The sequence below is a fragment of the Molossus molossus genome, unplaced genomic scaffold (genome assembly GCF_014108415.1).
Source record: "Molossus molossus isolate mMolMol1 unplaced genomic scaffold, mMolMol1.p scaffold_m16_p_16, whole genome shotgun sequence".
In the NCBI taxonomy this organism is placed as follows: Eukaryota; Metazoa; Chordata; class Mammalia; order Chiroptera; family Molossidae; genus Molossus; species Molossus molossus.
This window is the reverse complement of record NW_023425351.1, coordinates 57,830,927-57,856,686: the sequence shown is the minus strand read 5'-3', so window position 1 is coordinate 57,856,686 and position 25,760 is coordinate 57,830,927. Positions and strand designations below refer to the sequence as shown.

The following is a 25,760-nucleotide window of genomic DNA, read 5'->3' as shown; positions in this document are numbered from 1 at the left end:
CCGGGACGTTCCGTCTCTGCGGAGGCCCGAGTCCCCATCGCGGAGTCGCCCGTCCCAGCCGTCCTGCTTGCGGCTTGTATCTTAGTTGAAGGCAGCGCGGGTGAGGGCGAGGGTGACTAGCGGAACACGCGGGACCGGGACCGAAGGGACGCCGCTGTCGCTCCGCCACCCAGAGGCGCTCCGTTTCTCCCAGCCGCATCTCTGCCCTTTTCCTCCTTAGCAACAAACCAAGAGGATGGTTGCAGCGTCTCCTCGAAGAGCCTTCAAGTGGATCCCTTTTCCGTGCTCCTTGGAGTGTCTTTCTAAGGGGAATACATGGGTCCATCCAGGTAGGTGGAAGTTTCAGTAGAAATGGAAGGTTTGAAGCCAAAGGTAGAATATTTCGTCACGAACGCCTTGATTATTTAATACTCAATTCTCTTAGAATAATTTGTTCTGACTTTCACCGGCCAGGCACCGTGCGTGACAGATGTTGGGGATATAAAGCCTAATTGGGCCCCTTCCCTCTCCCAGGGTTTGCTCAGTCAAGCGGGAGAAACTTGGCCCTGTTTGGAGTCAGAACGAATGGTTTCCCCTTAAGCCCCGCAATGAAGGAGGCACCTGAGATTCTGAATGCCATGCTCCTTTCTGCCAACTCCCACATTCACGAAGGGGTGAAAATGGGAGTTCCTCCTACCCTAAACTGTGTTATTTTATAAATACCAATTCAGGGTAATTTTGTGCCAATGTTACTTGTATATTCTCTTTCAATGAACATAATCAACTGCCTCTTTTTGATCTAATGGAGAATTTCTAAAAAGGAATGAACAAAACTGTGTGTGATCATAGAATGCAATTATCCTACCTTTCCCCCCCAAAAAGTGGCAGAGATGTGCATACAGTACTCTCATCTTAGAGTTGCTCATTCATTTGGTAAAGATTTACAAATACCTGCAACATTCCAGGTCTGTGATAGGCACTGAGGGCAATAGAGCCCGTTTTTAGTCATGGTTACTGTGTACAGGCACTTTTCCAGAATGACCCCATTTTAGCTCTACAACAGCCACAGGAGGTAGGTACTATTAGTTTATGCGTTTTACAAATGAGGAAACTAAGGCAGAAGTTAAGCTATATGCCAAAAATCACAAAATGTAAGTGGTCATCGGAGGATTTGCACTTGGAAGTCCGCCTTGCATTCTGAACCGCTGGGACACACCCTGGATACACACTACCTCCCAAAGAGGAAAAAAAGTCGCTCAGTTTACATGTTGCATGAATGAGTGGTCAAATTCCAAATGCTCCTAGAACTCAGCTCTACTGAAATGGCTGATGAGATAAGGAGGAATACAGGTGACCAGGCCTCTGCAGATCATCCACCAAAGATAACAACCTACAATAGTTTACAACCTAACTAAGAACAGTCAAAAGTTATCATATTGTGGTTCATAAAGATTCCGTGGAAATATTTGAAGATGTGATCTTTGACAAAGGAGCAGAAGCAACAACACAAGGGAGAAAACATAGTCTTTCTCAACAAATATAACAACCGGACATTCATATGAAAAAAAAAAAAAAAAAATGAATCTACACACATTCACACCATTCACACACAAAAAATAACTCAAAATGGCCCTGGCCGGTTTGGCTCAGCAGTTGGAGCGTCAGCCCGTCCACCAGAGAGACCCAGGTTCGGTTCCCGCTAAGGGCACGCACCTCAGTTGCAGTTTGGCCCTGGCCCTGGGTGGCAACCACTCGATGAGTCTCGCTCACATCCATGTTTCTCTGTCTCTCTTCCTCTCTCTCTCCCTTCTGCTCTGAAGATAAATGCAAAAATGTCCTCAGGTGAGGATAAAAAAAAAATAACTCAAAATGGGTAGTAGACCTTAATGATCATAGACCTAAATCAAAATGATAAAGCTCCTAGAAGATGATATAAGAAGGTCACTGTCTCTAAGTTCTTTTGAATACCCGGAGGAGGCTGAATACACAGGTCATGCTCATAGTTCATGCAGAACAGCAGCAAAACTAAAGTCTGAAATTCCTCATTAAAAGCCTGATCTCTTCTCTAAATCCCCGTGTGTAAGTTCATCAGTTAATATCTACCTTTGTTGCATCTTGTGTCTACCCTTTTCCCTGCCCCTGGAAAACCTGGACCCCAATTCTTCTATGGGTTCTTTAGGTGAACCCCACTTCTCTGCTTCCTCTTCTGCCACCCACTCTGAACAATTATTCTTTTAAGCAATAGGCTCTGTGTGTTCCCACTACAAACAGGATGTCCCTGATGGTCCTGTGCAAAAAGGAACAAATAGGCTCCTTTTCTCCTTTAGGCTCCAGAGAAAGGAGATTTTCTTTACAAGCCTTAACATAAATATTTGTCATTTTTCAATGAACAGATTAGTGATTTGAGCCTTTGGAGAGTCTGTGGGGAATGTGGTCATTTCATTTTCAGCTATAGAGAGTTGGCAAGATTTCCTTTCCGGTTGTGGAATGTCCAAAATGTAGTCATTGTCTTCCTAGCTTCGTTTGTCAGATCTCTGGGGTCAACATGCTGGTTTTAAGTCCCAGCTTCAACCCTGGCTGCCCATGTGACTATGCATAAGATCTCTGCGCCAATTTGTTTACAAGTAAAATGAGAATAATCTTTTCCTCCTCGCCCGGTTGTTGAGTAGATTAACTAAAGGACTCAGAAGTGCCCTGAACCAAGTAGGTCCCTCAAAATGTGATTCCTGCTTCTCATGTAGGGGTTCTGCACAGGGACCTGTTTCTGAACACTGCATGAGTGAACATCACAGTGTTACGTATCTAAAAGATGCAAGGGAACTGGTATTAGGACTGCAAGGGAAACTGTGTCAGGGTAGAAGTACAACAGTGAAACCGGGCTGGACAATGCCCATTGCAGTGGGTTGGATGACCATTTTAAACTGTCAGTGATCATATGGAACCAATATGATCATCTCAATCACATCCTCTAAGTATGTGTGGTCAGTTGTATTATTTTTTACCTCTTGTGGTGGGAAGATTATATTTCTTCACTCCACTGACCTCTTGCTTGGCCCTAGGACTCGCTTAAGCCAATGATCTGTGAGCAGAAGGGACATTTGTGATTTCCCAGTGAGATCTTTGGTGTCATCGCACAATCCCCCGTCCCTCCCCTGTTTCCCAGCACTGTCCCAGGGCAGGTCTCTCCTTCACACTGGGCCCTGGAACAAAGAAATCATGGAAAGTGGCGTTACCTGGCCTGTCATGGGTGTGTAGTTTGAGTGAGAAATAAACATATGTAGTAATCCTCGGAGATTCGTGTTTGCTTTTTTGAAATCCCTGCTATCTAATTCTCCTTTTGATTTATTTCCTTTTCCTAAAAGTAGAGGGCAGAGGTTAGCATCCAGAGGACTGACAGGTGTGGAAAATTGAAGCTTTACTGAATTATCTGTGAAGAGATATACAGAAGCAAATTTGCCTCAAACACGAAAAATTTCATTAGAAGGTACAAAAAATGTCTAGTATCTGTCTAAAATACCTTTGCTCTTTTATGAGATGAATTTAAATGAATTACAAGAGTCATGTGCAAAATATGGATAACAGTAACTTCTTTATTGACAGAATCTATAAAAGCCCATATGTAGGATAGTGTGTCATTTGAGAGTGTCAGTTTATAGTCTGAGAAGAACATCACAGCTTCATTTCCACACCAAATAGGAAACAGAATATGTTTCTTTCAAGATAGTGGGGACTGTTTATCTTGTCTTTGTACCTTGAGACAGAGGACCCTGCTCAGCAACACCAGGTTCCTCAACACAAAAATTCTGAGATAATCAGTGTTTGTTATTTCATGCTTACAGTATCTTTTCTAATAATTTATTTTATTTAACAAAAGACTTCACTGAGGTGTGATCGACATACAGCCGTCGCTCGTTTATCGTGGTTAATCAGTTCCAGACTCTACCGCGATACATGAATTTTCATGAAGTAGGATTCTTTATTTGTATACATACAAAAGTTGTACATATTTAACATATACAGTTTGATGAGTTTGGAGGTAAGTATACACTCATGACACCATCACTATAATCACTATAATTGATCCATAAACATATCCATCACCTCCAAGAGTTTCCTTCTTTCCCCTTTATTTATTAGGATTATCTGTGATGAGAACACTTGACATATGTACCCTCTTAGCAAAAGTTAAGTATGCAATACAAGATTATTAACTGTAGGCTCTGTGCTGCCTACAGTAGATCTCTAGGACTTATTCATCTTATGTAATTGAAACATTGTATACTTCAATACCTCCCCATTTCTCTCCCTCCGGCCCCTGGAAACTACCATTTTATGAGTTTCTCCTTTTTATGTGTTTCACTATTTTAGATTCCTCATATAAGTGGTATCACAGAGTTTGTCCTGTGTCTGCCTTATTTCAATTAGCAAGATATCCTTGAGGTTCACTCATGTTGTTGCAAATGGCAGGATTTTTTTTTCTCATGGCTAAATAATATTCCATTATATATATGTACATATATTTTTTTTCATCAACAGATGAAAGGATAAAGAAAATGTGAGATATATTTTTATCTGTTGATGGATACAAAGGTTGCTACCATGTCTTCCCTCTTGTGAATAATGCTGCAATGAATATGGAAGCACAGATATTTCTTTGAGACCCTGAAATCTTTTTTTTAATTTATTTATTTTTGTTACAGATGTTTCTCCTTTCTTTCCCACTGATTACCCCCTCCTTCTCCCTCCCTGCCCTGTCCCCAGCTTTGTTGTCCATGTCCATTGTTCATGCACACATGCATATAAGTTCTGTGGTTTATCTCTTCTCCACCACCCCCTATTCTGGGGATTGTCAGTCTGTACCCCACTTCCACATCTCTTGGAATACCCCATTCCTCAGACTGTTATGTTCATTATATTCCACAAATAAGTGAGATCATATGATACTTGTCTTTCTCTGTTTGGCTGTTTCACTTAGGATAATACTTTCCAGGTCCCTACGTGTTGTCTCAAAGGATAAGAGATCTTTCTTTCTTACAGCTGCATAGTGTATATGTACCACATCTTTTTTATCCATTCGTCTATTGATGGACATTTGGGTTGTTTCCAGATCTTAGCTAGTAAACAGTGCTGCTACGAACATGGAGTACATAATAGAGACCCTGATTTCAATGCCTTTGGATATAAACCCGGAACTAGGATTGCTGGATCATATGGTAGTTCTGTTTTTAGTTTTTTATGGGACCTCCATATGGTTTTCTATAATGGCTATACCAATTTACATACCCACCAACAGTGTACAGGGTTCCTTTTTTTTTAAATTCTAGTCAAAACTTTTGTTTTTTAATAGCCATCCTAAGAGGAGTAAGGTGATATTTCATTGTGGTTTTGATCTGCATTTTCCTGATGATGAGTGATATTGAGCACCTTTTCATATACTTGTTGACTATTTGAATGTCTTCTTTTAAGAAATGTCTATTCAGCTTGGCCGGTGTGGCTCACTGGTTGAGTGTCAACCCATTGCACCAAGAGGTCGCTGGTTTGATTTCTGGTCAGGACACATGCCCAGGTTGTGGGCCATATCCCCAGTTGGGAGCATGCTGGAGGTGGCCAGTCAGTGTTCTCTCTCATCAATATTTCTCTCTCTCCCTTCCTCTCTCTCTAAAAATATCAATAAAGAAAAAAATTAGAAATGTCTATTCAGTTCCTTTGCCCATTTTTTAATCAGGTTATTTGGGGTTTTGCTATTGAGTTGTAGGAGTGTGTTATGTATTTTGAAAATTAACCCTTGATCAGATGTATAGTTTGCAGATATTTTCTCCCATTCCATAGGTTGTCTTTGCATATTGTGGATTGTTTCCTTTGATGTGCAGAAGCTTTTTAGTATGATGCAATTACACGTTATTTTTTTGTTGTTGCCTGTGCTTCTGGTGTCATATCCAAGAAATTGTTGCTAAGACCAATGACAAGAAGTTTCTTCCTGTTTGTTTGTTTTTTAATGTGAGTTTTACAGTGTCAGGTCTTATACTTTAATCCATTTTGAGTAGATTTTTGTGTATGGTATAAGATAAGGGTTTAATTTTATTCTCTTGTATGTGACTGTCCAGTTTTCCCAGCACAATATATTGAAGACAGTGTTTTTTTCCTCATTGTATATTCTTGGCACCCTGGTCAGTTGACAGTATGTGCGTGTTTATTTCTCAGGTCTCTAGTCTCTTCCATTGGTCTGTATGTCGGTTTTTGTGCCAGTATCATACTGTTTCGCTTGTTGTAACATTATTAATACCTTTTGATATCAGGAAGTATGTCTCCAGCTTTGTCCATCTCACTTAAAATTGCTTTGGCTATTTTTGGTCTTTTATGATTTCCATATGAATTTAGGATATTTTTCTCTGTAAAAAATGCCGTTGGAATTTTTATAAGGATTACATTGAGTTTGTAGATCATTTTAGATAGTATGGACATTTTAGCAATACTAATTGTTCAATCCATGAACAAATAATGTCTTTCCATTTATTTGTGTCTGCTTTAATATCTTTCATCGCTGTTTTATACTTTACAGCGTACAAATACTCTATCTAATTGGATTAAGTTTGTTGTGTGTGTTGATTTTGTATCCTACAACTTTGCTGAATTCATTTATTAATTCTAACAGGTTTTTTTGTGTGTGGAGTCTTTAGGATTTTCTATATATAAGATCATGTTATCTACAAAAAGAGATAATTTTACTTCTTTCTTTCCAGTTTGGATGATTTTTCTTCCTTTTTTTCTGCCTAATTTCTTTGGTTAGGACTTCCAGTATGATATTGAATAGAAGTAGTAAAAGTGGGCTTCCTTTACTTGTTCCAGATTCTATAGGAAAAGCTATCAGCTTTTCACCATTGGGTATCATGTTAGCTGTGAGCTTTTTATATATGACCTTTGTTAGGTTCAGGTGAGTTCCTTATATACCTGGTTTGTTGAGAGCTTTTATCATGGAAATATTTTGAGTTTTTTCAAATGCTTTTTCTGTATTTATTGAAATGATCATGTAATTTTAATCCTTTACTCTGTTAAATTGGTGTATCGTGTTGGTTTATTGGTTTATGTTGAACCATCCTTGCATTCCAGGGCTAAATCTATCTGGTCATGGTATATGACCCTTCTAATGTGTTGTATTCAGTTTACTAATATTTTATTCCAGGTTTTTACATCCATATTCATCAGGGATATTAGCTTGTAATTTTCTTTTCTTGTGGTTTCTTTGTTTTTCAAAATTTTTCAACAATTCTTTAACTCATTCCATGTTGGCCATCTCAAATCCCTCATAAAAACTATTCTGGATGCTGCATACCACTCACATTCTCTTTATGCCTCTATTGTCATCATCCTACACACAAACTTTTTTTTTTACTTAGCTGAGACAATATTTAACACCTGTTAACACACATAGCACTCATGCCCCCTACCATTCCAAGTGCTTTATATTCAATCCTTACACCAACCCTATGAGTTAAGTACCAAAATTAACAACATTTTACAAATGTAAGACTGAGGCACAATGGATGTCAGAGATTAAGAAGTTATACCCAGTCTCTGCTCTCAGCCAGATGAGTAATAAAAATGACCAGGGGGCACTCCTTCACTTTATCTTTCTTTCATGTGCAAACATCAATATCCTAACATATTCTGTCTTCACCACTAAGCTCAAAGGAGGGGGATAAGGTAGATCAGACATAGGACACTTCCTCCTTTGAACCAAGAACAAAGATAAAGTTATAAATAATTAAAGTATGTAACATAATGGATGCTAATTAATAGACTCAGAGTCAAAAACAGGAGTTGCAGGGGGAAAAAATGAAGCAAATACCATGAGAAGAAACATGTTTATGGGTATTCTTTGCAGCACTATATTTTATAGTGAAAATTGTAATCAATCTAAATATCTATCAGTAAATGTGGTGGCAATGGCTGGATACCCACACAAGCTCCTATCTCCCCTTCTTCCTTCTGATGGAGGTGTCTGTATGACCTGCGGACATGTTCCAAAATATTTCCATGATAAAAGCTCTCAACAAACCAGGTATATAAGGAACTCACCTGAACCTTAGGTCCTTTCAGAAAGGGATAGCTATGTATTAAGATTTGAGCAATGAGACATAATCAGAACTCATTAGGTAGACTTGTATAAAAGCGTTTGACACAAAACGTTTATTCCTTGCCTTTTACTTTTTCTTACCTAAAAAGAAGACTTGATTGCTGGAGTTCCAACTGCGATTTTGGGACCATGGTGTTACTTTGAGGGTGGGAAGCATACTCAGTATCAGAACACTAAAAATAGTCTATTCCTGGAGATACGGAGTTGTCACACCTGTCCAGGACTGCCCAACTCTTGTTATGAAAAGGATAAAATCTCTTTTGTTTTTGTGCCATGATATTTTTTTTTTTAGTCTTTGGTAATTATACCCACAAGTAATTCCTAACTAAAACAGTGGGTAGACATATTTAGCAAATTATGGTATATTTATAATTCCATAGACCTAATTTTTAAAAAGTAGATCTATGTACTATCAAGAAGAAATCCATAAGATATTATCAAAAGAGGAAAATTAGCTATGTCATACACACACACACACACACACACACACACACACACATAAATTATAGATAAATGTGTTTGCATATGTATTTAAAAGGGAGGTTAGGTAAGTAAATGCAAAATCATTAGCTGTGATTACTTTTGAGGGGTAGGGAGCAGAGTAATGAAGGCAAGAGTTTTTCATTCTTTCATTTGTATCTCTTTATTTCAATTTTTAACAACAAATATATGCTGCATTACTTGTGTTATAAAAATAATAGGGATGAAGAAAAAATAAAAGAGAAGTCAAGCAGAATCCATTCTACCCTAACTCTCTAGACAGAGTTCTGCCTCCGTGATACAGGAGACAACTTGTAGCGAATGCTTGTGCAGTAGTCTGCACACATCAGTGCACGGCATCAAAATAGTCTGACAGCTCAGATTCATTTGTTTTGACATTCCATCAATGTTTATTTTCCTTTGGAACTTAATTATTGTATATAGTCATAAAATATAAATATTTAGGCTATTCATTAACCTGTAATCATCGGAATGGGTCCCACATTTCCATCTTTTCATTAGGTGGGATCCAGAAACTTGGCAGCTGGATGCTTCCAAACTGCCTTTCCATTGCCTCACTCCTCTGCGTGGACACCACTGGAAACAACAGGAGAGATTATTTATGTGACTTGGAAAATTCAACCCCAATGCTGTGGGCTTGGTAGGAAATATACATAAATTCATCCCTTGTGAATTTTTGGTGAATACAAGAAGCAATTAGAAACCTCCAGTTACATTAATGCCAAGCATACAATGGTTCCATTGTTTAATCCAAACAAGACACCCACAATATTTATATAAGTGAATTTTTTAAGAGAACACCCAATACACTCTCTATGTCTGTCTACACAAGAACACAAAATGCCCCTTTATTAAAGGAGTTGAGGCACACCGAGATCTGAGATTATCTTCTTAAAGTTCTGAATAGAGAGACAAATGCTTTCTTTCTTTTTATTGTATCCTTTATAGAATCCATCGTGATTGAGAAATAAAATCAAATTATACAGATCTTAAACATAAGATTTTAACCAAAAATGCATGTCTCTTCTCATCACTATAACATTAAAAGTTAAATTAAAGTAACAGTAAATGTTAAAAATGTAACATTAAATTGCTAGTAAGGAAAAACAGGGTGCTATTTAACTGCATTTTAAAGCAGCATTCATAGATGATAGAACCAAGTAAAGTTTATTGGGAACATGTGGTCTTTCTCCACTGGGCAGAAAAGGGCCATTTCTTCTACCAGGAGGCTGCTTCTGTCTGACCTACATCAAGTTGATCAGAAAAAGAATAAAATTTTCTAAAAGAATTATATTGCTCATTCTTTTACCTCCTTTCTATTGACTGGAGAAATGAAGGGCATTGCCTCTTACACCTCATTTACACATCAATACTACATGTGGGATCCCTCCATAAAGGAAGAGTTAACAAAGTCATAAGGACACTGACAGCCTCTGGCAGACACAGAATAGAAAAAAACTTGAGAAATGACGCATATAACCAAGAGCCAGATCATTTAGATGGACATGCAGATAAGAAGAAACAAGTGGTGTTTGAACGTAGTTTATTGTTATAAAATAAAAAATAACACTAGGACTATCAAGTAGAGAATTCATTTTTATACAGTATTGAAACAGCCTGACATCTAAGATCATGTGCACCAATTCACCCCGATCTTAATGTACATGGAAGTGAGGGGCAGAGCACCAAGATTCATTCATTCATTCATTCATTCATTCATTCATTCATTCAAAAAGTATTTTAGAGCACTTATTATATCTTCCAGACACAATGCCAGATGTTGGTATAGACTTTTTCTTGTTACTCTTGCCTTCTTTGCATTGATTGTTCCTACTGTTTACTTCCTTCCATTCTTTTAAATCTACACTTGGTGAGAACGAAAGAATTTCCCAGTCCTAAAAAATACTAATCCTAGAAAACAGTATGTATTTCTGAAATTACTTCATTAATAACATCTGTCTTCCTTAAATTAATCTAGTGATTAGACTCTAAGTTTTTCACAGAGATCTGGCTTCTTTCATATATATTTTCTTTCATATATATGTATATGTTTCTTTATTAAATTTATTGGGGTGACTGATCTATAGGATCATATAATTTTGAAGTATACATTACTATGATACATGATCTGTATATTGCATCGTGTGCTCACCACCCAGAGTCAAGTCATCTTCCATCACCATGGATTTGACCCCCTTTATCCTTCACTACCCTACCCCCCCCCTTCTCTCTGAGAACCACCATATTGTTGTCTGTGTCTATGAGTTTCAGTTTTATATCCCACATATGAGTGAAATCACATGGTTCCTAGCTTTTTCTAACTGATTTATTTCACATAGCATAATATTCTCAAGGTCTATCCACATTGTCACAAATGATAGTATTTCATCTTTTCTTATGGCTGTGTAGTATTCCATAGTATAAATGTACCACATTTTTTTATCTGATCCTCTATCAAAGGACACTTTGGTTGTCTCCAATGTCTTGGCCACCACGAATAATACTGCAGTGAAGATAGGAGGTGCTTATATCTTTGCAAATGAATGTTTTTGAGTTTTTCGGGAAGATACCCAGAGAATTACGAACTGTTGTGTTTATAGGTACACTCCCATTGCTTAGGATACGTAGGTGCTAAGCATGAACCGAGATGATGCAAAGTGAGTAGTGCCTGGAGTGGATTCTACTTTTTCACTATTTTGGGGTCCAGTGAAACTATAAAGATACCCACTTTTCAAAAACCTGTTTTCTGTTTTCTTCTCATCTACATGGAATGGGTAAACTGAGCCACATGCTATTTCTCAGAACTGGCCGTGTTTGCTTTGGGGTTGGTTGGTTTGTTGGTTTCTTATAAAATGTATCATGGTAAAAACTGTAAGTGTGATTTAGGAGAACGGATACGGGCTGCTCCTCTCTTTTTCAGCAGTGTTGCAGTCATGCTCTAAACTTCTCGCATGTGCCAGGCACTGTGCTGAGCTCTCACACAGATCTTATACCATTTAACCTCTCAGTAATCCGGTAAGCTAGGCTGTTATGTTCATTTTAGTGAAAGAAAAACTGAGGCTTCAGATGATTAAGGAAGTTGCCTTAAGTCATGTATGTGGCAGAGGCAAAGCTGGGGTTTGCACTAGGAATTGCCTTTCAGTGTGTGAGACAATGTTTCAACCAACTGGCCACACTGGCCAGGGCCCTCCTGCCTGCTTAGTCTATGGACACCAGATATTTTACCTGATGTTTTATTAATCTGGTTAACTGGTTCGCTAACGTTAAGGAGCTACCTACTCTTTCTAGATTCCTGGATTTTTAAACATGTTATTTTATGTACATGGTTTCCTGTAATTTTTTTTCCTGGACTTTTGACCTTTAAAGCCCCATGGCCATGTTTCAAATCCAAGCGAGTTCCCTGATCTCTCTTTACCTTTTCAGGAGTGTCTGCTCTGCTGTCTTCTAGCACCGGCCACACGGGTCCAGCCCGCGTGTTCCTCCACCAACTTACATCAGCGCTGGCAGGAGAGGGAAAAGAGTCGACTTTGGAGATAGTTCGCCACCTGTTAGTTGTGCGGTGATGAACAAGACTTAACATCTAGCCCAGTTTGATAATAGAACTGAGTATGTGGATGTTCATTTTCCCCAAAACCTGGGGCATTATACAGATGTGAACAATTAATTTTAGTGATTCCATATTACCATACTCTTAATACTCCCTTCCCAAAAAACTTTGAAATAATATCTATAATTTATTGACAACCTATCACCAGGAATACCATTCACTGAGTATTTTGTGAAGAGCAAAATCTGAGTATACAGAATACTTATTAGATAAACTGACATTGTAAGAGCTAATACTAGTGACATGAATGTTAATTTATGTTTTTCAATAATTTTACTGGCAAAATGAATTAATGAGTGCATAGTGGTTAAATATAGATTGAACAATTGTTCACTTTGCTAATTTTTATGTTTTTGATTTTTTTTATAGAGGAAGGGAAAGAGATAGAAACATTGATTGGCTGCCTCCTGCACGTTCCCTCCCCCACCCCCCACCTGGGGATCAAGCCTGCAACCCAGGCATGTGCCCTGACGGGGAATGAACCGGGACCTCTCAAACCCATTGGATGATGCTTAATCCACTGAGCCACACAGGCTGGGCACACTTTACTAATTTTTAACTTAACATCCTTTAGCCATAACTTCAAACAAATGAATAGCACACACACTTGAGCATTTTAGTTTTATCTTTTGTTTGTTTGTTTCTGTAAAAGATACATTTCAATACACTTGAGTATTCTGAGCTAATTCTCCTTCCTCACTCCCCAACTTATCTTCCCACTGTCATCACATACACCAAGCTGGCTCCACCTTTCTCACATCTAGCCAAAAAAGGGTGCGGGGGAGGAGAGAAGAGAACAGGTGGTGAGCAAAGATGGTCTGAGCCGCCAGTTGCAGACTCCACATAACTTTTTTGGCAGCTGATAAAGGTTTGTTTTATGGGCAGAAACCAACTGAAAAAGACTTCACTGATTCTAAAATTGCTCAAATGTGCTGTCATATTGTCTATTTTCAAGTACGTTTGGTTAAAGTCATACACCTCACTTGTGTTTCTTATAGACTTACTCCAAAGAAAAGGAGTGAAGAGAGTACTAGACACGTGAAAACTGTGTTTGTTTAATATATATTTGAGACATATCTTCTTGATGAGGGTGTTGTGGCGACTGGAAAGTAGAACTGAATGTTCATAATTTGGAACTTGACTTCGAAGGTTAGAATCAAATATCATAGGGTAATTTTTATTTAAAAAAAATACACAAAAGCAATTGGAGCTTTGGTGGTGTTTGGGATCCAACAGTGATACTTATTCATCACTGAAACCCAACCTCCTTCCATAAAGAAGCAGCTTAGGACGTTTGGCGGGTTCCCACTGATGACACTGATAAATCCCTGACGGTAGTTCGCCGGGTTCGTGGAAAACACGAGGAGCGAGGGCAACTAGTGCGACCGAATGAGGGCGAGCAACTTGCCAGGAGAGGTTCGGGCCAGAAGAGGGAGGCGAGGCGGGCCATGAAGCTTTCCCTGGGCCATGCAGGAGGATACCGTAAACAAGCAGTGTGCCGAGAATGCCTGCACCCACTCTTAGCAAACAACTATGTTTGCCACTTGGAAGATTCCTCCAACAGGCAAGAAGCAACATGATAATAGCACCCAGTGGTCAGACATGTCTTACTTCCCTCGTCAGGATTGTCCTGATCATGAGCATTCAGAAGCTTACGCCTCCACAGCCTCAAGGAAACTCCAGCCCCCACGAACAGTAACCCTGTTTTCACTGGTTCTGCCCGTTGTTGACGTGCTTCTCCAAGGAGGGGAAATTGGCTCAGATATTTTCAGAAGTGCTTCAACAGGATGTTGGAGATTTGTAGCCAATTCTAAGTTAACAGCAACAACAACAAAAATGTTTCAAGGTACTGAGTACTTTATCTCTCTAGAAACAGTTCACAGTTTTATTTCAATGATTCAAAGCTTTAAGTGGAAGCGTTAAATATACATCTGAACTTGAATAATGGGGAAGATTCTTCCTTACAAATTTCAAATAATTAAGAAAATGTTACCAAAAAAGTCATAGGAACAAGCTAAGAATATAGGCATTGGATGAAACAATCGGAAGGCCCTCAAAAAATACATTTTGTTCTCTAAAAGGAAGGTTTATAATTTCATAATGTCTTTTTATTTTTTTAAGTTTTCTCATTAAAGGAAGTAAATGCTTAGTGATAAAAGTTTGGGAAATATAGAGATAAATAAATACCAGCCACATTTCACTCCTCAGACATGACTACTGTTAACGTTATGGTGTTATCTTTCAAATTTTTTCTCTGAGCTTTAGTTTCATTATTTGTCAGATGAGGTTAACAGTAGTACCAACCTCCAAAGTTTAGTCAAGAATGAATTTGATAAAACCATGGGAAAGCTTAATGTTTGGTACAGAGTAAACACCTAACAGGGTAGCTGTTATTATACTTTAATGCACATAGCCATTTTTACATTTCATAAATCAGGGTCATACTTACCTTTTATTTTATATCCTGATTTTTTATTAAAAATATTAGGATTTTTCTAGGTCATTAAAACTCTTTATGACATAATTTTCTAGCTTTATAGTATAGTATTTCATCCTGCAGACCCATGGTTCTCAACCAAGTGTGATTTTGCCCCCCCACCCCCAGACATTTTGTAATGTCTAGTGACATTTGTGATTGGCACAGCTAGGGGAGATGAAGTCTACTGATGTCTAATGAAGAGAAGCCAAGGGTGCTGCTAACATCCTGTAAGGCCCAAGACAATCTCCCACAACAAAGAAATGTTAAAGTGCCACAATTGAGAAATCGAGACCATATGATAATTTAAATTGCATCAATATAAGCAGTTGAGGGAGGGAGTGTGTGCGTGTGTGTGTGTGTGTGTGTGTGTGTATGTAGGCTTGCACTTGGGAGCATTATGCAACTCATCTTTAATTCACATTCACATCCTAGGGGCAATTAATTATCACTTGAAATGTTCTAAAAGGAATCAACATTGTAAGAGTAGATTATTTGATACTAAAGTATTCTCATTGATAGCTACACCAGAGGGTGTGTTAATTAACATAAGCAGTATTAAAAATACTTTTTCATTAGTATAATAAGTGATGTTTGCAACAGGTGATTAAGAGTTGATTAATGTGTCCTTGAAATATGCTTACTGATATCTATACCACAGGGTGTGTTAATTAGCATAAGTGGTATTAAAAATAAGCAAAATAAGCCAATCATAGAAAAACAAGTACCATATGATTTTACTTATATGTGGAATCTAATGAACAAAATAAACTAGCAAACAAAATAGAAACAGACTCATAGATTCAGAGAACAGACTGACAATTGTCATAGGGCAGGGGTGGGGGTCTGGGTGAAAAAGGTGAAGGGATTAAGCAAAAATCAACAAACAAAAATTTATAGACACAGACACAGTATAGTGATAATCATAGGGAAAGGCAGGAATAGAGGATGGTAAAGAGGGATAAATGGTGATGGAAGGAGACTTGACTTGGGGTGGTGAACACACATTACAACAGACAGATGATGTACTATAGAATTGTACACCTGAAACCTATATAATTTTATTAACCAATGTTACCCCAATAAATTTAAATTAAAATCAAAATAATTTAATTTAATATAAAAATAAAAAAATAAAAAGTCTTGGGATACCTAACAAACAACAACAAGAATAATTTTCATTGATACGATAATAATTTCCGTATAATGAGTGATATATCCTATACGTGATTGATAAGGAGTAAGTTATAAGACTCTCTTCTCTTGGATGCCAGAGGTGTACAAATAGCCCAGGAATCCAGTGCCAGCGGTCAAGTATTTGAGGTCTAGAGTCCCTTTGTCACTAATCTCTCCCTCCGCCTGTTAGACTCAGTGTTGGTGACTGTACATAAAACAGAGAGCCAGCCTCTCAGAGAACTATAGGTGGAATGTGTTCAAACTGGTTTAGGGGGGAATATAACATCGAAACCATGATTCCGTAAAACTACTTTGAAAGACACACGGACACACCCTTGAAAGTGGAACCCAAAAGATATTTAGGAGGGGAACTCATTAACAGATCATGAGATTTGGAGTCAATCTAAACATTTCATAAATTTATGACTTGCTCTGAGCCTTAGTTTTCCTCATGAAATGAGGATTATAGTCAATGGCTGCACATGGTTGTGATGATTCATTGAGACATGACTCATGTAGCAGAACACTTGGCACATCGTGAGCAAGTTGCCATTATTTTCACGTCTTCTATGCACCTCCACTTTGTTCCTTAGGATAAATTTCTAGAAATGCAATTTCTGGTCAAGATACCACCTTGGAGTATCACATGACTATTCATCCGTATTTTCTCAATAAAGCACTAATTACTTAAGTGATTTAATGCTTTTCTTTTTTGTTTTTCTACTTTGTTCTTCTTTAGGAAGAGAAGGTTAGTCTTCCTTTTGTTATCCTCTCTTGGTGGGAGTCAGCTTTTCCATTTGGTTTCAAGAATGTGCCTTGGGAACCTGTATTCCCAGTTCTTTTCCACTAGCCCTGGAGTATTCAAGTAGAATCGCTCCTGGAGCCCTGCCACCAGGCTCCTGGGAGCATTCTCAGAAAGTCTCACATCAAGCCTGCGCACTGCGGGAGTTTAGAGTTCCTGAGACTGAGGGATGTACATCCTGTTGCCCCGAGAAAGAAAGATTATTTGCATTTTATAACCGGAAAGACAAGACTTATTATACAATTTTCAAAGCCACAAAGGTAGTGATGAGTATGTTAATCTATGTGTGTGTGTGTGTGTGTGTGTGTATAAAATGATGTGTCAGTGAAGGTTCATCACTTGTAACAAATGTACCATGCTAGTTCAGGGTATTGATAATGGGAGGCTGTGCATTTGTGGGGTGGGGAGTGTATGGGAACTCTGTACTTTCTGCTTGATTTTCTGTGAACATAAAACTGCTCTAAAACCTCAAGTCTAGCCCAGCCAATGTGGCTCAGTGGATTGAGCGTCACCCCATGGACTGAGAGGTCCCAGAGACTTGGTACATGCCTGGGTTATGGGCTCCAGCCCCAGTAGGGGGCATGCAGAAGGCAGTCAATCGATGTATTTCTCTTACATTGATGTTCCATCTCTCTCTCCCTTCCTCTTGCTCTAAAAAAAAAAAAAATCAATAAAAACGTTTTAAAAAACTAAAGTCTATATTTTTAAGTGAATAATAATATTTCATCATAATCTTTGGGAGGAATTGAATATCAATATAGGCATAGCTCTTAGCACAATGCCAAGCATAGAATAACTGCTTAAGCCATGTTTATCGTTGTTTTGTTGGAGAAAATATATATAAAGGCAGGAATTGCTCCATTCCCCGTAATAATAAAATAATCTCAATATTTGTTTTAACAAAAGAGGGTGAAAGAGAGCTCTCTGTAAAGAACATTCTAGGAACTAAACCCAGGTGCCCTGCCCTGAAATGCCTCTATCATTTAACTGGCGTTTAATTCAACAGATATTTGTTGTCCATCTGAAATGTGTGAGGCACTTTGGCTGGTGCTGGGAATACAGAGATGAGTGGGACCCAGCAGCCCAGGAAGCAGGAAACCTGCAAACAAGTATGTGTGGCCAAGAGTCACAGGGAGAAGAGTCAACCTCAGATCAACTTCATAGTCAAACATTAACCATTTAAAAACACCAAGGGAGAAAAGGTCTGATTCACAATACCTTAATTTGTCTTCTTGCTCTTCACAAGGATGGCATTCCCTTCCAAGAGAAGCTTCATGACGATTCAGCTCATCTTCCATTGTGATTCTCGGCAGTATGAAATGGAGACATATTAGCTGCAGCTCTGGGTAAGAAAGAATTTAAATTGAGATTTGTTGGTTTGAAGGTAAATCTAATTATAGATATGAACTGAAATCATTCTTTATCTGGAACGCTACTCCACCCATTCACCTTGCCTTAGATTTAGAATGCAATTCCTCTTTTTTATTTGACATTTGCGTTTTCCTTCAACCCGTGTAATTTATTTTTATGATTGGCAACATGGTTAGATTAATTTTTATCATTTACTCTCAGATCTGTGAACACTTACATTATTATTTCCTGCCTTGACATAGTACAATTTATGCCTAATTAATGAAATATCCTATCTAGGCTAAATGATATTCATAGAGAATTGTAATAAAAGTATCAGAGAAATTAAATATATTGTGTTATTTTTAGAAAGTGAATCAAGATAAACTTTAGTCATGAATAGCATTATTTTATATATTCACCTCATCCTTAATAATGTTTGATTCCTATTACTATTAAACACTACAATATCTCTTAATGAGTATAATAAATTATTTCTACTGGATTTCATAATCTCAAGTAGTTATTTAGCAAGAGGTGAAAATTTGATTCCACAGTCCAAAAATCATAAATATCTACTGAGAGGTGGTTAATAATTAAAATAACTCCTAGAAGAATACCTTTGGCTTTTAGCTTTTCAATTTAAGTAGAAACATTCCCATTCTGGTGAAATTGTAAAATACATGATAGAGCCTATTTATAATGCTGGCATTGGAAGAAAGTCTTACACTTAATAAGCTTTATGGAGAGAAAGACACAGCACTGGAGGAAATATATTTGACCTTCAAGCAGACTCCATGAAATATGAGCCACAGTTTTGCTTTCTGATCAGATAAACCAGAGCCACCTGTTAATTTGCAAGAAGAAATACAACTATCAAGCCCATCACAATGTTCTCATCCGTTAACATGTCATCTTCCAAGAAGAAAATATCTAATTAAGAAACCAAACTATTAGATCTTTTCTTTCTTTTTTTTTATCCTCACCTGAGGACAATTTTGCATTTATCTTCAGATAGAGTGGGAGGGGGAGAGGGAAGATGAGAGAGAGAGAGAAACATCTATGTCAGAGAGACACACCAACTGGTTGCCACCCACACAACCCCAACCAGGGCCGGGGACAAACTGCACCTGAGGTACATGCCCTTAGCGGGAACCAAACCCGGGACTCTCTGGTCCATGAGCCAACGCTCTAACTGCTGGGCCTAACCGGCCAGGGCTCACAGATCTTTTCTACCCCACAAGGCAGCTCTCTACAAGAGTGAAGTTTTAAGAGTCCAGCGAGTAACACTATTTTCTTCCACTCTTGAGCTTGGCACCCACTAAGAGACAGGATGACTGATGGAGGACGAGGCTTAGAAGTGCAGCCACAGTGATGTTTCCTTCAGTGCGCTGCAGTGTTCACAAGCACCCCCTGGCGTCCTTACGATAGTCTCCCCATTGCACAGATGAGGAATCGAGCAGAGAGAAGGCCCGTAAGCTGCTCCTGTTGAACATGTTCTAGGTGGTGGGCTGGACATGCGAAGCCAGGCAGTCTGCCTCTGCAACCTCCATTGTCTGCTTCACTTCACAATTTTATTTTTCACGTCAAGGGGATTCTAATGGCTTGAAGACAAGCAGGAAGCTCTTCTGTCGCACAGCTGGGTCCCGGTCATTTTGACAATTGCCAGTGCATCTCAGAGTCACTTCCTTTCTGTATTAGCAATTCAAGCGAAGCCAGAAATCCCGAGGGCCATCAAATCGACCTTTTGAAATATTGTGGAAATATTTCACGGACCACAGGACTACCACGGCTATGTGTGACACTGGCTACGTTTGTACAGGTCCCCTTCCCTTTATCTGAACAGAAGCCCCCTCCCTTGTCTACCTCACAACTCTCAAACCTTCCAGACTCAGTATAAGAGGACTCAGTTGCCTGATCCTTCTGCAAGGTGATATGAATCACACCATCCTCTTGACTCCAAAGCCTCTCAGAGTTTCACTTACCTGGCACTCACTACATGTATTTTAGATAACTTGCCTACATAAAAGTTCCATGGAGACAGAACCGGCATTTTATTTATTGTTCTCTTCCTAGGATTTAGCACACCAATTATATGGCTTTTAATAATGTAGGCTGTGTAATAATGAATGTTGGAGATTCATAAAATCTAGTCCAATTGTATTCTGGCTGTTTGAATTCCTCCCATAAATCTACAATTCTTTCAGTGTGTCTAATGTGGTCTATCTAAGTGTGGGCATAGGGTTTGGAGATTATGTGAGTGTTCTCTGGGTATGCAAGAACTCAGGAATTGAGAAGGAATTCATAACTTTCAGTGTAAGGTATTTGCAATTTTTATATAAAAAGTAATGCACACCAGCTGTAGAAAAATATATAAATCATAAAACAATTCTAATCATATCATCTCACTTTATCATCAGTATATTTCTTCTAGTATTTTTTTTTTTTATCCTCACCCAAGGACATTTTTCCATTTTTTGTTCAGATAGAGCGGGAGGGAGAGAGAGGGAGAGAGAGAGAGAGAAACATCGATGTGAAGGGACACATCGAGTGGCTGCCACCCGCACGACCAACCAGGGCCGGGGACAAACTGCAACTGAGGTACGTGCCCTTAGCGGGAACCGAACTGGGGTCTCTCTGTACCGCAGGCCGACGCTCCAACCGCTGAGCCAAACCGGCCAGGGCCCTTCTAGTATTTTTAATGGCTTTTGTGAAGTTATTTTTTGTAAAATGGCATAATAAAGTCCTTGAAAAGTTAAAATATTTTAGTTAAAAAGGGAAAAGGAAATGTGAAATGATGTGACACTCCAAACATGGATAAGGAAGGTTTAAGTCAGCAAAAATGTATTGAATGGTTGCTAAAGACAAGATAAATATGATGATAGTAATAAAACTACCTTTATGACCTCAGAATCCTCAGCTTTCAGATGGTGATCAATATATAATTCCATCCATTCATTCACTCATTCATTCATTCATCAAAGGATTGTGACTTGGCACAATGTCATATATTGGTTGGCCCCCAATAGATTAAAAAGAACTTCAGAAGACATTTTCTCCTTTATCTAATAAGTTCACCCAACACCTACTGAGCAAAAACAAATTAAGCATGATTCCTGCCCTAAGTGAATTTATGTAGCAATCTTGTATCAATCTCTGAGGGGTCTGCCTTTCTGCAAAGTCTTACTTTTGTCAAACTCTAGCTTGGCACAAATCAAGGTCTCATAGAAAATTGAGATTTAAAAATGATTTAAAATGCCATTAATTATTCATTTAAAATAACAAAACCAAACAAAAAATTCCAAAAAGGATCTACTTCAAAAACAAATTAGAGTCATTGCATTAAAACCCAATACTATTAGAAACCTTTCTCATTAATTGCCTCTTTGCTGGGGTGTTGTTTTGAACTAGCCCTTACTGGCTTGCAATGTAATGTCATTAACACCTGCATTCTTCCTGTTTTGTTTTGACTTGCTCTGCAACATCTTCCTTATCATAGTGATCACAGTGCTCCAGGGCAGTTTTCTTGACCTTGCATCTGTAGATAGAGAGGGTGGAGCATTCACACTTACAAATTCTCTCTCTCTGATCTCCAAGAATGGGGAGCTAAATGTGGATTCATTAGCAATACTGTACTGAACCACATTTTAAAATAAATCACAGTTGTTTATATATACAAGAGCCTGTTATCTCTGTTCAAAAAAAAAAAAAAAAGCCCCTAGGAGGGGACCAAACCCTATTTTGTAATACTATTCTAAACCTGCCTCTGGGAAGAAATGAGTCCTGATAAAATTCATAAGCAGTTTTCCCATAAGGTCTAATGGGTTGAAGACTTGTTCTGAGAAACCAGTCATCCATTCTCCCAACTGACTCTCATTCGGTGACTGTTATGAAACATTATTTTTTATTTTCCAACAAAGATTAAATAGCTATTCTCTTTCTTGTGGTTGGAAATTATATTTGGTATTATTTCAGTCTTCTTAAATGTATTGAGACTCATAGTGTGCCCCAACATATATATATATATATATATATATATATATATATATATAGTCTATCCTTGATAATGTTTTATGTGTACTTGAAAAGAATGTCTATTCTGTTGTTTTGGCATGCAAAACTCTATACATATCAATTATGTCCATTGAAGGTTGATATTTACGTATTGACTTTCTGTTTCAATGATCTATTCATTGCTATCAATGGGGTATTCAGGTTCCCTACTATAATTGTAACTTTTTTTTAAGTTTCTCCCTTTAGTTTTATAGTAATTGACATACACACACATACACACACACATATATATATACATATTTTTTTTGGTGCTTCCAGGTTGGGTGCATATACATTAATAAGTGTTACGCTTTATTGATGTATAATCCCCATTATCATTATGAAATGTCCATCTTTGTCTCTTGTTACCTTTTTTTTTTTTTGTACATGCCTCTAGCGGAAACCGAACCCAAGACTCTCTGATTCGCAGGCCGACACTCCAACCACTGAGCCAAACCAGCCAGGGCTCTTGTTACCACTTTTATCTTGAAATCTGTTCTGTCTAATATAAGAATGGTTGCACTCACTTTTTCTCTAGATCCATTTTCTTGAGTATTGTCTTCCACCCTTCTTGGAGCATGTGTCTGTCTTTGAGGCTGAGATGGGGCTCCTGAAGACAATGTATAGTTGGGTCTTGTTTTTGAATCCATTCTCCAACTTGGTGCCATTTGATTGGTGAGTTCAGTCTTTATATTTAGGGTGATTATTGATATATATGGACTTCTATAGCCATTTCAACTTTTGTTTTCTGGTTGCTCTGTGTCTCTTTTCTCTATGTTTCTGTCTGCTATATTAGTTTGGTCATTTTCCATGGTGGTGTTTTTTTTTCTCCACTTCCTATTTTCTTATGTTGTATGTCTCAGTTCTAGAGTTTTGTTTTGTGGTTATGTTAAAAAAAGTTTCATACATACAACAGTCCTTTTTCTTCTGCTTATCTTCATTCATCTGTGTAAGTTTGACCCCCACCCCATTTGTTTTTGTTGTCACAAATTATCCCTTTTGGTTTTTAATCCTCACCCAAGAATATGTTTTTATGGATTTGAGAAAGAGAGGAACATCAATGTGAGAAAGAAACATCGATCAGTTGCCTCCTGTATGTGATTGGACTGGGGATTGAACCTGCCACCTAGGTATGTGCCCTGACCAGGAATTGAACCCACAGTCTTTTGGTGAATGGGATGGTGCTCAACTGAGCCACCTGGCCAGGGCACAAATTATCTATTTTTACGCTGTGTATACATTTCCAAATTGCAGAAATTATAATCTTTTATGAAATACCCTTTTCCTCCTTAACCTTTATGTTATAATTAAGCATTTAATACCTTATTCTGAAATAGAGTTGCAATTTCCTGCTTCTGTCTGTCTGTCATTTTACAATTCTGTATCCTTTTATCTTTTTGTTTCAAGTAGAAGAGCTCCTTTCAACATTTCTTGCTATGTAAGTCTTATGGTTGTAAATCTCTCAGCTCTTGTTTGTATGGAAAGGCTTTTATTTCTCATTCGTACCTAAAGGATAACTTTGCTGAATATACTATTCTTAACTGGTGATTTCTTCTTTTTAATATTTTGAATATGTGATTCTACTTTCTTCTTGTTTGTAATGATTATGCTGAAAAATCCTATGATTATCTAATGGGATTTCCCTTATAGGTTACTGTCTTCGTTTGTTCTGGCTGCCTTGAGAATTTTTCTTTGTCATTAACTTTTTAATATACTGTGTCATGTAGAATGTCTTTTTGCATTGAAATAATTAGATGTTCTGTTATCTCCCAGGACTGAGGATCTAGTTTGTTCCATCGATTTGAGAAGTTCTTGTAGATTATTTGTTTGAATAGACTTTCTGTTTCTTTCTACCTCTCCACTCCTTCTCGTATACCCATTATTCTTATCTTGTTCTTCCTAATGGAGTCAAATAGTCCTTATAGAGTTTTCATTTTTTAAAAAACTTTTGAGTTCAAGATTCCAACATGGCAGCAGAGTGAATGGAAGCTACACAGACCATATCCCAGGACTAAACTGGAATTACAACTAAAATAAAGACAAATCATTAGGAAAAAGTAACAGAAAAGCAGCTAACGAGGACCATATAACCAGGAACACTGAATCGATCCTGGAAGGATTGCGGAGGTGCGAAAGGGGTGCTGAGAGCCCATGGACAGCAGCGGTCTTAGCTGTGAGCAGCGCCCTCAGGGTTAAAATCCCAAGCCCACTCCACAGCACAGAGGGCCGGGACAGAGCACTAAAAGAGCCATAGCCACTCACCGTGGGCTCTGGCAGAGGGAGGGTGGACTGAATTGGAACTGTGTGGGGACACTCGGGATTTGGAGGGCACTCAGAGCTTTTGCTGAGTTGCAGCCACGCAAGACGGTGGCCATCTTACTCCTTCCCAGGGCTCTGGGGAGAGGCAATGGCCCCTCCCTCAGAGATTCAACCCCACTCAGGTGGGTCATTGAAATGCAAATTGAGGCTCATTAACAACCAGCATCTGCCCCACCCTCGGGAAATCCTCTTACTCTGAACACCTGAGGGAGATTTTCATTCAACTAAGAACCCAAGTTTCTTTTTTTTTTTTTTTTTCCTCACCCGAGGACATTTTTCCATTTTTTGTTCAGGTAGAGTGGGAGGGAGAGAGGGGAACAGAGAGAGAGAGAGAGAAACATCGACGTGAAAGGGACACATCGAGTGGCTGCCACCCGCATGACCAACCAGGGCCGGGGACAAACTGCAACCGAAGTACGTGCCCTTAGCGGGAACCGAACCCGGGTCTCTCCAGACCGCAGGCCAATGCTCTAACTGCTGAGCCAAACCGGGCAGGGCAAGAACCCAAGTTTCTTCAAATCACCTCAACTAATAGCCAACAGGCAAAATGCTAGAAGATAATTGAACCTTTCCTGGGCTTGCAAATCTACCCAGGAAAGTAACACTTGACAGCAGTGTTTAACGTGGGTCCTCCCACACTCATTCAAACCCAGTAGAGGGAGCCACAAACAGCAGAACACCAACATCCACAGGGAAAATTTGGCAGGCTCCAAAACCCATTGAGACAGCCAGAATGGTGAAACAAAGAAACAAATCCCAAATGAAAGAACAAGAGACCTCTATCAAAGATGAGATAAATGTGGAGCAGTTAAGCAAGTTATCAGAGGTAGAATTCAGAGCCATGATCTTGAGGAAGCTCAACAGCATGAGTAAGGACATCAACACCATGAGTAAAGACATAGAAACATTGAAAATCAACCAATTGGAAATGAAAAACCACAAAGGAGAAATGAAGAATGACAAAGCAGAAATAAAGAACACATTGGAAGGACTAAATAGCAGAGTATAGGAAGCTGAGGACTGGATCAACGAATTAGAAGACAGGGTAGAAAAAATCAACCAATCAGAAAACCAAAAGGAAAAAACAATTAAAAAACAGGAAGACAGCTTAAGAGAACTGTGGGACAACTGGAAATGTAATAATATTCACATCATAGGAGTCCCTGAAAAAGAAGAAAATGAACAAGGTTTAGAGAATATATTTGAAGGAATAGTGACAGAAAACTTCCCTAACTCAGTGAAGGAAGAAGGCATTCACGTTCAAGAAGCACAGAGAGCCCCAAGTAAGAAGAACCCATGCAGGCCCACACCAAGACATATGGTAATTAAAATGCCAAAAAGTAAAGACAGAGTGAATCCTAAA

At 38.5% G+C, this 25,760-nt stretch overlaps 1 long non-coding RNA gene across 4 annotated transcripts; it reads left to right on the top strand.

Moving 5' to 3' along the window:
* The first annotated feature begins 238 nt into the window (after nucleotides 1-238).
* On the top strand, nucleotides 239-18,023 carry LOC118631799. Of its 4 annotated transcripts, none has more exons than XR_004959902.1 (3): nucleotides 239-329; nucleotides 12,038-12,220; nucleotides 17,922-18,023. It is a non-coding gene; the product is annotated as an uncharacterized LOC118631799 (long non-coding RNA). The 4 variants fall into 4 exon arrangements; XR_004959901.1 differs by lacking the exon at nucleotides 239-329 and adding an exon at nucleotides 3,392-3,463; XR_004959903.1 differs by lacking the exon at nucleotides 239-329 and adding an exon at nucleotides 9,230-9,254.
* The last annotated feature ends 7,737 nt before the right edge of the window (nucleotides 18,024-25,760 follow it).